Source organism: Cetorhinus maximus, unplaced genomic scaffold (genome assembly GCF_964194155.1).
Source record: "Cetorhinus maximus unplaced genomic scaffold, sCetMax3.hap1.1 HAP1_SCAFFOLD_417, whole genome shotgun sequence".
Taxonomy (NCBI): domain Eukaryota; kingdom Metazoa; phylum Chordata; class Chondrichthyes; order Lamniformes; family Cetorhinidae; genus Cetorhinus; species Cetorhinus maximus.
Window position 1 is genome coordinate 320,704 of NW_027596363.1, and position 11,352 is coordinate 332,055.

At 44.5% G+C, this 11,352-nt stretch overlaps 1 non-coding gene across 1 annotated transcript; it reads right to left on the reverse strand.

Moving 5' to 3' along the window:
• Positions 1 to 10,377: 10,377 nt before the first annotated feature.
• trnav-uac (transfer RNA valine (anticodon UAC)) lies at positions 10,378 to 10,450 on the reverse strand. Its single transcript has one exon. It is a non-coding gene; the product is annotated as a tRNA-Val (tRNA).
• Between the last annotated feature and the right edge of the window lie 902 nt (positions 10,451 to 11,352).

An 11,352-nucleotide genomic window follows, 5' to 3' on the forward strand; every position in this document is an offset into this window, starting at 1 on the left:
GGGGAGGTGGGAGAGAAACTGGAGAAAGATGTGAGTTCAGGGCTCAGACAAGGGGGAATTTTAAAGGCAGTTTGTCCTGGTGGGTTAGTGGAAGGGAGGGAAGCAGCAGAGGCAGCTGATCGGATTGTCTCAATCTTAGTGACAAGGAAGCTCCATGGGCAGAATTTTGCCCTTGGCGTGCGGGCTTGGCGGGGGCGAGTGGGGCAGTCGGGAAGCTGACCACTGCCAGCAATCAGGCCCGGAAGGCAATTTCATACTGGGGGCCAAGTAAGGCCTGCGCTGCGTGAAACGTGAGCAGCAGTGCTCAGCGCTGCCTGTGCGGGCGGGGGGAGGAGTGCGAGCTGGGCGAGTGTGACCTTTGTACATGCACGCGAGAGCGAGCTACATAATCTCCCTGAGGCAGAGAGCTGTCTCAGGGAGGTGGAATGATTTGAAAAAATATATATTAAAGATTTTATACATGTTATGAAACATGTCCCCTCATGTCACTCTGTCACATGAGCAGGGAGATGTTTTTAATTAATAAGATAAAAGCAAAATACTGCAGAGCAGTACTTCTTCAAGGTTGGCATTCCTGGAAGAGAAGTGGCAGTGAATTAACTACGATAAAAGCAAAATACTGCAAAATAATTTTGCAAAGAAGCAAAACTCCGTCTCTTCAGAGACGCTGTTGGACCTGCTAAGTTTTTCCAGCATTTTCTGTTTTTATTTCATGCTTTTAATTCAAGTGTAAAATTTGATTTGCTTCAGGTGACCTTGTCCCGCCCGTGGATGAGGTTTCCTGAAAAAGGTAAAGGCCGCATGGCTTTTTCACCCGCCCACCAACCATTAGGTTCGATGGGCAGCGTAAATTTGAATTTAATTAACTTCTTCGTGGCCTTAGAGGCTCCTTAATTGTTGGTGAGATATTGCGGGACTGTGCGATGACGCCGGGACTGACCTGATAACTGACCTGGAGTTTCTTAACATCAGCAGAAACAGACCCCAATAAATATGATTCAGTCCTGGATGTGATTAACAGCAAAATCCAATCACTGTAGTTACTTGTGAACTTGCTGGTGTCTCTGTAAATGGTATAAGCGAGTGAATCCCTTCCCACACACGGAACAGGTGAACGGCCTCTCCCCAGTGTGAACCCGCTGGTGTGTCAGCAGATGGGATGACTGAGTGAATCCCTTTCCACACTTGGAGCAGATGAACGGTCTTTCCCCAGTGTGAATTCGCTGGTGTTCAGTGAGTTGAGATGATTCCCTGAACCCAGTCCCACAGTGAGAGCACCTGAACGGTCTCTCGTCAGTGTGAACAAGTTGATGACGCATCAGTTCCCCAGAACTTTTAGAGCACTTCCCACAGCCTGAGCACTTAAAAGGTGTCTTATCAGTGTGAACTCGCTAGTGGGTCTTCAGGCTGGATGACTGACTGAATCCTTTCCCACACTCAGAGCAGGTGAACGGCCTCTCCCCAGTGTGAGTGCACCGATGAGTTTCCAGCTCAAATGGGTATCTGAATCCCTTCCCACAATCCTCACATTTCCTTGGTATCTCCCCACTGTGAACGGTGCCTTTCCCTTTCATGTTCAAAATCCGATGATATTCAGTTTCTGATAAATTGGGCGGCTCTGTCAGATCCTGATGTGATGTTTGGTTTCAGTTTCCTGACTGCAAATCCTCCTCTTCTAATACCCTGTGAAATTGATTTAAAACAGAAAAAAGGGAGAGAGGGAGAACCCACAAAAACACAAAGGCAGGTTGTGAAATTGAGCTGAATGAATCTGGGAATTTGTGGGGCCGGCACGAGGAAAAAGTGACCATGAAAACTGCTGGATTGTCATAAAAACCCAACTGGTTCACTAATGTCCTTCAGGGAAGGGAACCTGCCACCCAGTCTGGGTCTACACAAGGCTCTGGCCTACAAGGAAGCAGAGGGAGAGAGAGGTGGGAGAGGCAGGGGGTGAAGGGATATCTACAACACAACAAGAACTATGACAAAGTCTCCAGAAATCTCAACCTCCACCACCTAAAGGACCAGGGTAGCAGGTGTATGTGAACACCATCACCTCCAAGATCCTGTCCTAGTCACACACTATCCTGACTTGTCTGGATGAACAGAAATTTCCTCCATTTCAATATTAGGAAGACTGAAGTCATTGTCTTCAGTCCCCGCTACAAACTCCACTCCCTGACCACCGGCTCCATCCTTCTCCCTGACAACTGAGGCTGAACCAGGCTGTTCATAGGGACATAGGAGCAGGAGTAGGCCATTCAGCCCTTTGAGCCTGCTCCAACATTCAATCTGATCAAAATATTTTTCCCACACTATCCGCATATCCCTGTATGTAATTGCTCAATCTGTCATCCATTCCTTTGTTCCCTCTAGACGTAACTATCCTAACGCACTCCCAGCTGGCCTCCCACATTCAGCCTCCCTGTAATCCAAAACTCTGCTCACTTGCACCAAGTCTTATTCACCCCTGTACTCACTGACTTACAAGAGCTCTGGGTTAAGGAGAACCTCAATTTCAAATTTCTCATTCTTGTTTTCAAATCCCTCCATGGTCTCTCCCTCCCTACCTCTGTAATCTCCTCCAGCCTCACAGCCCTTCGAGATATATTTGCTTCTCTAATTCCGACCTGCTCAGCATTCCTGATTTTAACTGCTCCACCTTTTGTGTCTCCCCCAGCAGCTGCCAAGGCCACAAGCTCTGGAATTTCCCGCCTAAACTTCTCCACCTCACTTTCCTCCTTAAAACCTACCTCTTTGAGTAAAACTTTGTTCATCTGCCCTGATATCTCTTCATGTGGCTCAGTGTCAAATGTTGTTTTCTAATACTCCTGTACATTTAATTACACAATAGAATGAATTAATTACCATTTCAGGTTGGGCAGAATTTGATGGTTAACATAGGCGCCAAAGTGAATGAGAAATGGACTACAGCTCAGGAAAAAACAATTCCTCAAAGGTACTGTGGGAAGATAAAGCTGGTGAGCCAGCAGCACATGGTCAGGGGATGGGCAGCAGTGGAAACCTCATTTAGACACAGTTGACAGAAGGAACATTAAAATCCTAAACATAATTAAAATACACTCATAATTAGAGACAGAGAAAGTTAGACAATGGCAGAGAGGTGATCAGGAAGGGCAGAGGTGAAACAGAGCAATAGATGGACATGGATTCAGATCCACAGTAAAGGACTCGCAACTGTCCCAGAGACATGAAACCTCTCACAGAAAGCAGAGCACAGCACTAAAAGCTCTAAACTGTGGATGAATAGTCAAGAATACTCAACTCTGAAACAATTTCAGTTTTTAAATATAAACTCTCCTGCTGGAGCCTGCAGCTGGAAAGATATCAGAAGCACTGGAGTCAGAGAAAAATCTCCCAGTTGAGGAAATATCCAGGGAGCGGGATGATGTCACGGTGTAATTGTTGATGTGCGATGATGTCACAGTGTAATTGTCGATGTGTGATGATGTCACAGACATGCACACAGAACATCTGGGTCTGTGCAAACCAGTGATCACCACACATTATGAAGGATGGGAGGGTCCTTGAGAGGGTGCAGAGGAGATTTACCAGATTGGGTCGAGGGATGAGGGATTTTAGTTGTAAGGTTAGTTTGGAGAAACTGGTGTTGTTCTCCTTGGAGCAAAGTAGGTTGAGGGGAGATTTTATGGAGGTGCATAAGTTTATGTTAGGTTGAGATAAGGTAGATAAAGATGTTCACATTAGTTGATCATAAAAGAATTACAGACACAGGTTTAAGATTTGAGGCAAGATCAACGAGGAAAGGAATTTACAGAGTGAGTGGTTGAATGAGCTGGAACACAATGCTTACAGTCAGAGGCCAATAATATTCAGATCCTGATGAATCGAGTGACACTGTTAGATCTTGATGTGATGTTTGGTTTGAGCTTTCCGTTTGCAAATCCTTCCCATTTTACATCCTGTAAAAAGAGTATTAAAAAAATCCATCACTGTCAGCCCAGGATAGAAATTGCGAAGAGACAGACATTGGTTTGAGTTTACTGTATGTAAATCCTCTCCTTCTAACCCCCTGTAAATGGAGTTTCCAAAAACCATCCCTGTCAATCCAGGATAGAAATTCAAAACATTGTCTCCTCCTGCTTTTTGGACCAGTATGGCCGCGCATGCGCCCTGCTGCACAGCCGCACCCCCGGGCCGAGCAGAGGGATATTCAGCTATTTCCGGTCTGTTTGCTGCAAACGCGGGACTGGTAGTTTCCTATTAAGCGTCTGGGGCCTGTACCAAGAAGCCTTATGAAGCCTCCTTGCGCACTCCGCTGGCTCTATTCCTCCCGCTCACCCACCCACAACTCTGTTATTCTGCTGCAGTCACCGTTTTTTCACCCACTCGCTGCCGCTCTGCTCACAGGATAGCACTGCGCATGCTCAGACAGGAATCCACAATGCGCAGGTGCCAACCACACCCGCAATGCGCATGCTTATCTCTCTGGGGCTCTGGACAGAGCACATTCTCTCCCGCTGTGAATGCTAGGTGACAGATCCGCCATTAGAAGCGGATGCTGTTGCATATAAAATTATTTTTGATGATCCGATGATGACTAAAGATTTAGGGTCAAGATATAAAATTATTAAATCAATTGAGGCAATAAAGTACACACGCCTCTACCATACTCCTGACCTGGGTGTAATTAACAGCAGAACAAACCCCTACAGTTAGATGTCAATTCACTTGATTCTTAGCAGGTGAGGTGAAGAAGTTATTTTTCCTTCCACACACTGAACATTTAAACTCCGTCTTGCCAGTAAGAATGTGCCTATTGCGGATTAAATCTTTTGAACTTTTAAAGCCTCTGGTGACTGGTGGCCAAACTTTGCACACATGAACTACCAGAATTTTCTCCATCAGATGTGACTGCTGCTGTGTCAACTCATCAGATGATCGAGTGAATCATTTCCACATTCAGCTGGTGAATGATGTTTTCAGTGTGTGACTTTACCCAGGAGTGTGAAGCTCAGACTTGGATCTCAAATCCTTCTTGAAATGAGTTCTACATTCTCATCCAAGGAAAAGATGCTGTAAATCTGAAATAAAAACAGGACATTTTGGAATTCGAAACAGGCCTGGTAGCGTCAGTGGAGAGACACATATTTTTCCTTTCAGGCCTGTGACTTTTCAGCAGAACTGTACTGAGTCAGTGCACAGACTTGAAAACATAACTCTGACTCTCAATCCAATGAAATTTCCAGATATGCCAAGTAATTCTATCATTTTCAGCCTTTCTTTCTGGTCAAAGACGTTGCTTCTGAAATGGACATTGGATTTATTGGTGACTAAGTTATATTGATTCTTGTCTGTCTGAAAGTGGAAACATCTTCCAAACACTTTTCTGACATTAACAGCTTCGATCAAGTCATCCCTCACCCTGTTTTCCAGAGAACCTGTTGAACCTTTTGAATCGTTCTTGAAAGTTATAACTTTTCAATTCTGGCATCACTCCAGTAAATATTTCTTGCACCTTTAACAGGGCTTCTGGATAAACATAATGGTATGGAGATGGAGCGTCCCTTTCAAAATAGGCACTTTTATCATGAGCCTGTTGTGTACCTTCTTGCAGTACATCGACTGAACAACATAAACTCATCCCAGCTCCGCTTTCTTCACATTGAAATCCAGTGTGAAAATATTAACAGTTTCAAAGCTTAACAAGGTGCACAAGATTGGAAGGAGAGTCTGGCTGTGGATAATTGACACTTTGCACATTCCTGTAATCAGTATCTCGGACAATCAGGAAAATGAGCTCCTGTCAACCCATCCCGACTCAAAGCCTCGTGTCTTACATTCCCTGTCCCTGCTTACCAGGGAAAAATTAGGTTCGTGAACTGACTTTGCCTGCATCAAGCAATTAATTGACCTGGGAGTTTAACGGGCACATGGAGCTGGAGGCGAGGCAGGGATAGAAGCAGAAACAGCTGCAGCATGGAAGCGTTTAGAATTTGACGTGCGTCAGTTACTTTCAGTGATGAATGTCAGCCGTGTGTTCCGTTGTCAGTTTCACAGGAACCGCAGTGATGAGGTTGGTGTATTTTGGAAATTGCAAGTTGTACATGAGCAGTTTGAACAGCAGGTCGAACACCTGCCAGCTCAAATTTTATTTAGGGGTATGTATGCGGTGTTTCATTTTTACAGGAAGGACGAGGAGGGACAGGATCGATATAAATTGCTGTGGGAAAAAGGTGGGATTATGAAATTAGTTAAATTGCTCTTCCAGAGAGCCGACACGGACACGATGGACCGAATTTACTCCTTTTCTGCTGTAGGCATTTATGATTCTATGCCAACAACATTAAACTGTGCAGAGGACCAGTCATCGTGGCCAAGTGGTTAAGGCGTTGGAGTCCAAATCCATTGGGGTTTTCCGCTTCCCATTTTCCCTGGTTTTAACTCACTGTCTACAGAGTTAATTATCATTTAAATTGAATCTAATCCAACCAAACATTCGAGAGTTTTCATATTTACGTTCATTAACGAAAACAGTCATGAAACTAGCACTGGAAAATAGAACAAAAACAGAACCAGGTTGGTGTCATTCTTGCTTCCCTAAAGGACATTAGTGAACCAGATGAGTTCTTATGACAATCGTTCCATGGTCACCGTTAGACTTTCAATTCTATGTGGGATTCCAACCCTGGCCCCCAATGGATTACCCTGATTACTCTGGATTACTAGCCCAGTGACAATACCACTAAGCCAGCACCTTCCTGAGTCTTCATTCTTTCTCAAAATAAAATTCAGCAAAATAATAATAGTTTTAAAAGAATGTTTCTTCTGGCAGCGGCTGATTGGAGAGTGTTGGGCTGGATAATTGCTGCATTTCCCTGTCTCACTCACTGTGGAGCTGAGGAAGAGAGAAAAATTGATGTGTTCGTTTGATCCAATAACTTCATAGATTTCTATTGGGCTAGATGGAGGTACATGATCGTTTATTTTCTTTAAAATGAATATTCAGAATATTCTTTGAAATGAAAGTTCAGAAATGAAGATTGTTGTGCGAACTCAGAGGGTAAAAGTCGAGCTTGCAATGTTGGGCGATATTTTCCTGTGGTTTCAGAGCCACAGAGCCAGCCAGACCTGTGTGGGAATGAATGTTGATGGGGAGAAAACGACGACGGATTTGCCCCTGGGTGGCCTCAAACCACCGATTTTTTTTCAGTTCTCAGCTGAATGCACTGATCAATTGTGCAACAGAGACTGATGAAAGTTGACTCTTCGAGATACCCTAAAGCAGGGGGTCAGTGAGTTAAAGCTTCAGATTGCTGCTACCAGAATGACAATTGTTCTCTATCAGTTTCATTCTCCCAAAATTAAATTTGGGACACTCATCGTGGATACATGGACACCTCCATCTCACCGGGAACCAGCTCTCCTACAACAGTTGCCGTCTCCCTTTGAAACTTTCAGTGTTTTGTCTGTTACCAAATATTCTGATTGTCCCGAAGCCAATAATTCTAAAGGGGTTTCTCTGTTACACAGCGAGTGGTTAGGATCTGGAATGCACTATCTGAGAGTGTGGGGGAGGCAGGTTCAATCGTGGATTTCAAGAGAGGATTGGACAGAAAATCCAGGTCTCCGGGGAAAAGGCGAGGGAGTTGGACCAGGCGAGTTAGTTTCCAGAAGAGTAAGAGGTCTCCCTTTTCAGACGGAGATGAGAAGTTTTTTTTTTCTCTCTCGGTGGGTTGTTAGTCTGTGGAATTATTTTTCCCAGAAAGCATTGGAGGCTGAGTCATTGAACTTATTCAAGGCAGACTTAGATAGATTTTTGATAGACAAGGGAGTCAAGGGTTATGGCGGACAGACAGGAAATTGGAGTTGAGCCCACAACAAGATCAGCCATGATCTTACTGAACAGCAGAACAGACTCAAAGGGCTGAATGGCCTATTCCTGCTCCTGTTCCTGAGCCCTATGTTGCTATGACACGGGCTGAATGGCCTCTATCTGTGGGGTAACTTTGAACCTGATACTATGATACTATGAGGAGCTCGGGAGGTAAAATGGACTATCTTGGTTATGTTGGTTATGTTGTAATTCAGTGCAAACACCACTCAAGGCAATGGTTAGTGTGCATTGAGTGGAGATAGCATGGCCGAGCGGTCTCAGGGGGTTGGGTTTAGACTCCAGTCTCCTGTGTGTGTTGCCCTTTCAGTCACATCATCTCAGAATCGGCTCGAAGTCGGTGTCCTTTTAAGATCTTCATTTTGGTAGGAAGAACAAGGAGAGTCAGTGTAAATTGCAGGGTGACCGGGAAGATGTGGAGCCGAATGATCTCTGTCGCTGCTAGAACCGTTCGGGGATGTTATATGAGCAACATTAAAATCACCGTAAGGCCTGTAGTTGGGGCCAAGTGTTTAAAGTAATGGGCTTGAAATCCATTGGGGTCTCCCGAAGCAGGTTTGAGTCTGGCTAACTGCACATCTTCCTTTAGATGCCTCCAGGGTTAGTTATTGGTTAAATTGAATAAAAACCTTCCAACATTCCCGTGTACTTTACCTGCTTCCCTTCCGCGTTTATTCATTTCCATTCATCTGCAAACATTTACTCAATTTGGAGTCTGGAAAGGAACAATAATTGGCCAAGTTGGTGTCGCCCTTGCTTTCTTGGTGTTTGCCTCTCCTTCGGCCTCTGTCACCCTCGGTGTAAATGTCTATCTGTCATCCTCTGTTTGTGTCAATGTGCTTCAGTTACCCAAGGGGATGAACACATTTTTATCATCACAAGCTTTATTCACATGAGTTAAACTCAGAACAAGCTGAGACACCAACTGGAAATCAGGTTTTCTAATGATGTATTTTGGAATATGAACGGCTTTAAATGCTGGTCCGGTTAGCTCAATCGATAGAGCATGAAACTCTAAACTCCGGGGCCATCTATTTGAGCCCCACGCTAGGCGCCATTATTCCTGAAAACTTTGCAGCTTCCATGGGTGATCCCCAGCTCTCCATTGCTCCAGCAGTATCACCGCTCAAACTGAGTCTTTCTCCTTCCCACTTTGTGAAAAATCGATTTGGTTGTTTCTGCGTTAAAGTTGCCCTCTACTTCACTGGAAGTTGTGACTGTTCAGTGCTGAGGATATGGTGCTTTCACTGGCAATTCCCGGTCAAGGAAAACCTTTTCCTTACCACTGTGTGTACTGTCACAATGAACAGAAATTCCTGATTAAATGAAACCAGGTTTGGCAGCGTCTGTGGAGTGAGAAAGAGAGTTAATCTTCCAGCTGGATGATCTTTCATCAGAGTTGGAAAAGTCACAGATGTAACAGATGGAAAACAAGTCCAGAGGCGAAGGGGAGTGAAAGGACAAAACGGAAGGACTGTGATAGGGTACAAGGCCTGAGACAGAAACTGACGAAAGGGATGATAGTGCAAAATGTGGGTGGGAATGGGACAGATTTATCTTCCTGCTGTTCAAACTGGCAAAAATATCACTCTTGATCAACCAATCACAACTACCCTTTCAAAGTAACTTTCTATAATTGTTTCATTTCCATCCCCACTGCTGCTGCCTTCACAGTCATTCTATCATCTTCAACCCATTCCAGCAAAATCCACCTTCTTCCCTTGTGTTCAGCTCCTCTGACGTCATGGGACTGAGTAAATTCAGTGAGAATTTTTTTGTCATTTGGCACAAGATTCGGAAACAGACCTGGGAGAGGTTTGTGTCAGTGTAAACAGTGAAATCTCCCCTATTACCGCTATATTTTGCCGTGAACCACCGTCTCTATAGTCAGTGATTTGCAGCCTGCCATGCGCTTCTCTCATTCCTTATCTTCACCTCTGTATTTGCTCGCGGCCTGTTGCACGGGTGACATTTCCGGCGCTGATGCAATACTCCAGCTCCCACTCCACTGATTCAGGCGGAACTGATATGCGTTTTCAGTTTTCAATCAAGAAGTAATGCATATTTATATTAATCATTCTCATGACATTTATAAGCGCCAAACCTTAACCACTAGACCCCCAGGTTTGCAGCTTTACAGCCCGGCTTATCCATGCTTTCTGTGCCTTTTATTTTCATTTCAAACCTCTTTCAACAGAGACACTTTTCTCCGACAAAATGACACGTTTCTCTAGAACACAACCGACTTCTTCAGCCAATGACAACAGCGATTGCTGTTAGCTGGAGCAGCATTCATTGTCTCACAGTCCCGGGTTGTCATTGGGTCCTTAAGCGACAAAAAAAGACAGAAATCGCCAACTCTCCTGTTACCCGGCGAGTTCCAACAGATAAGGCGAAGAGCAAGTGCAATACGGCTGTGAGACACTGCATTCAGCTAATATTCAACAACAAGAAGGAGCAACGCAGCTTTTCCTCTTACTTAAATGTGTAAGTTGCGGTAAAGTTTCTGCCCGGTTTCGAACCGGGGACCTTTCGCGTGTAAAGCGAACGTGATAACCACTACACTACAGAAACTCCATTGATAAATGCATCTGACTACAATGCAGTTCCGCAACAGCATTTTTGAGTCTTTGTTTTGAAGAAATGGAATTCGGCTGTTCTCATTAGGAATGCTGGAGACAGACTGATCAACAATGTCATCATCAAATGGCACAGCAGGTTGGATGGTCATTAGATTATCTCTTCTGTGCCAGCTTCCTTTTTAAAGAGGAACCAATTTGTCTCAATATATTTCTCTCTCTCCATAAGCCTAATTTTTCTCTATTTCAAGTCACTGTCTAATTCACTTTTGAAGAAGGTGTTTCTGCAGAATCCATGCACAGTTTCCCTTAATTAACAAAGTTTCCCCGACCCAGTAACATGAAGATTTGGACTTGGGTTTCTTCAAGTCCCTGGAGGATTGGATCCGAATCCTAGCACTGCCACAGTTTAAGTCACATTCCCACTTTGGGGAACTTTAGGAATTCCCTTTCGGAGAACAAGAGGAGATTCTAGTTTAATACAGGGCGGGTTGTGAACTTTATTTTGTTTGGAAAAACGCGGAGAGGCCATACAAATATAAATTGTTGTGGGGGAAAGGCGGGTGTGTGGAATTGCTTGAGTTGCTCTTCCAGAGAGCCAGCACAGACACGACGGGCCGAGTGACTTATTTTGCAGCCATCTCTGATTTGACAAGAACACATTTGAGCTCGGAAGCTGCTGTTAGTCGTGGCTGAATGTTTAAGGTGATGGATTTCAAATCCACTGGGGTTTCCCCCTGTAGGTTTCAATCCTGCTGACTACAGTTCTCATTATTACTAATTTTAACCAGGTGCCACCAACCTCATCCCTGCGGCCCTGTGAAACTGACAAGGCGACACACGGCAGAAATTCATCACTGAAAGTAACTGACACACATCAAATTATGCCGCTTTCAT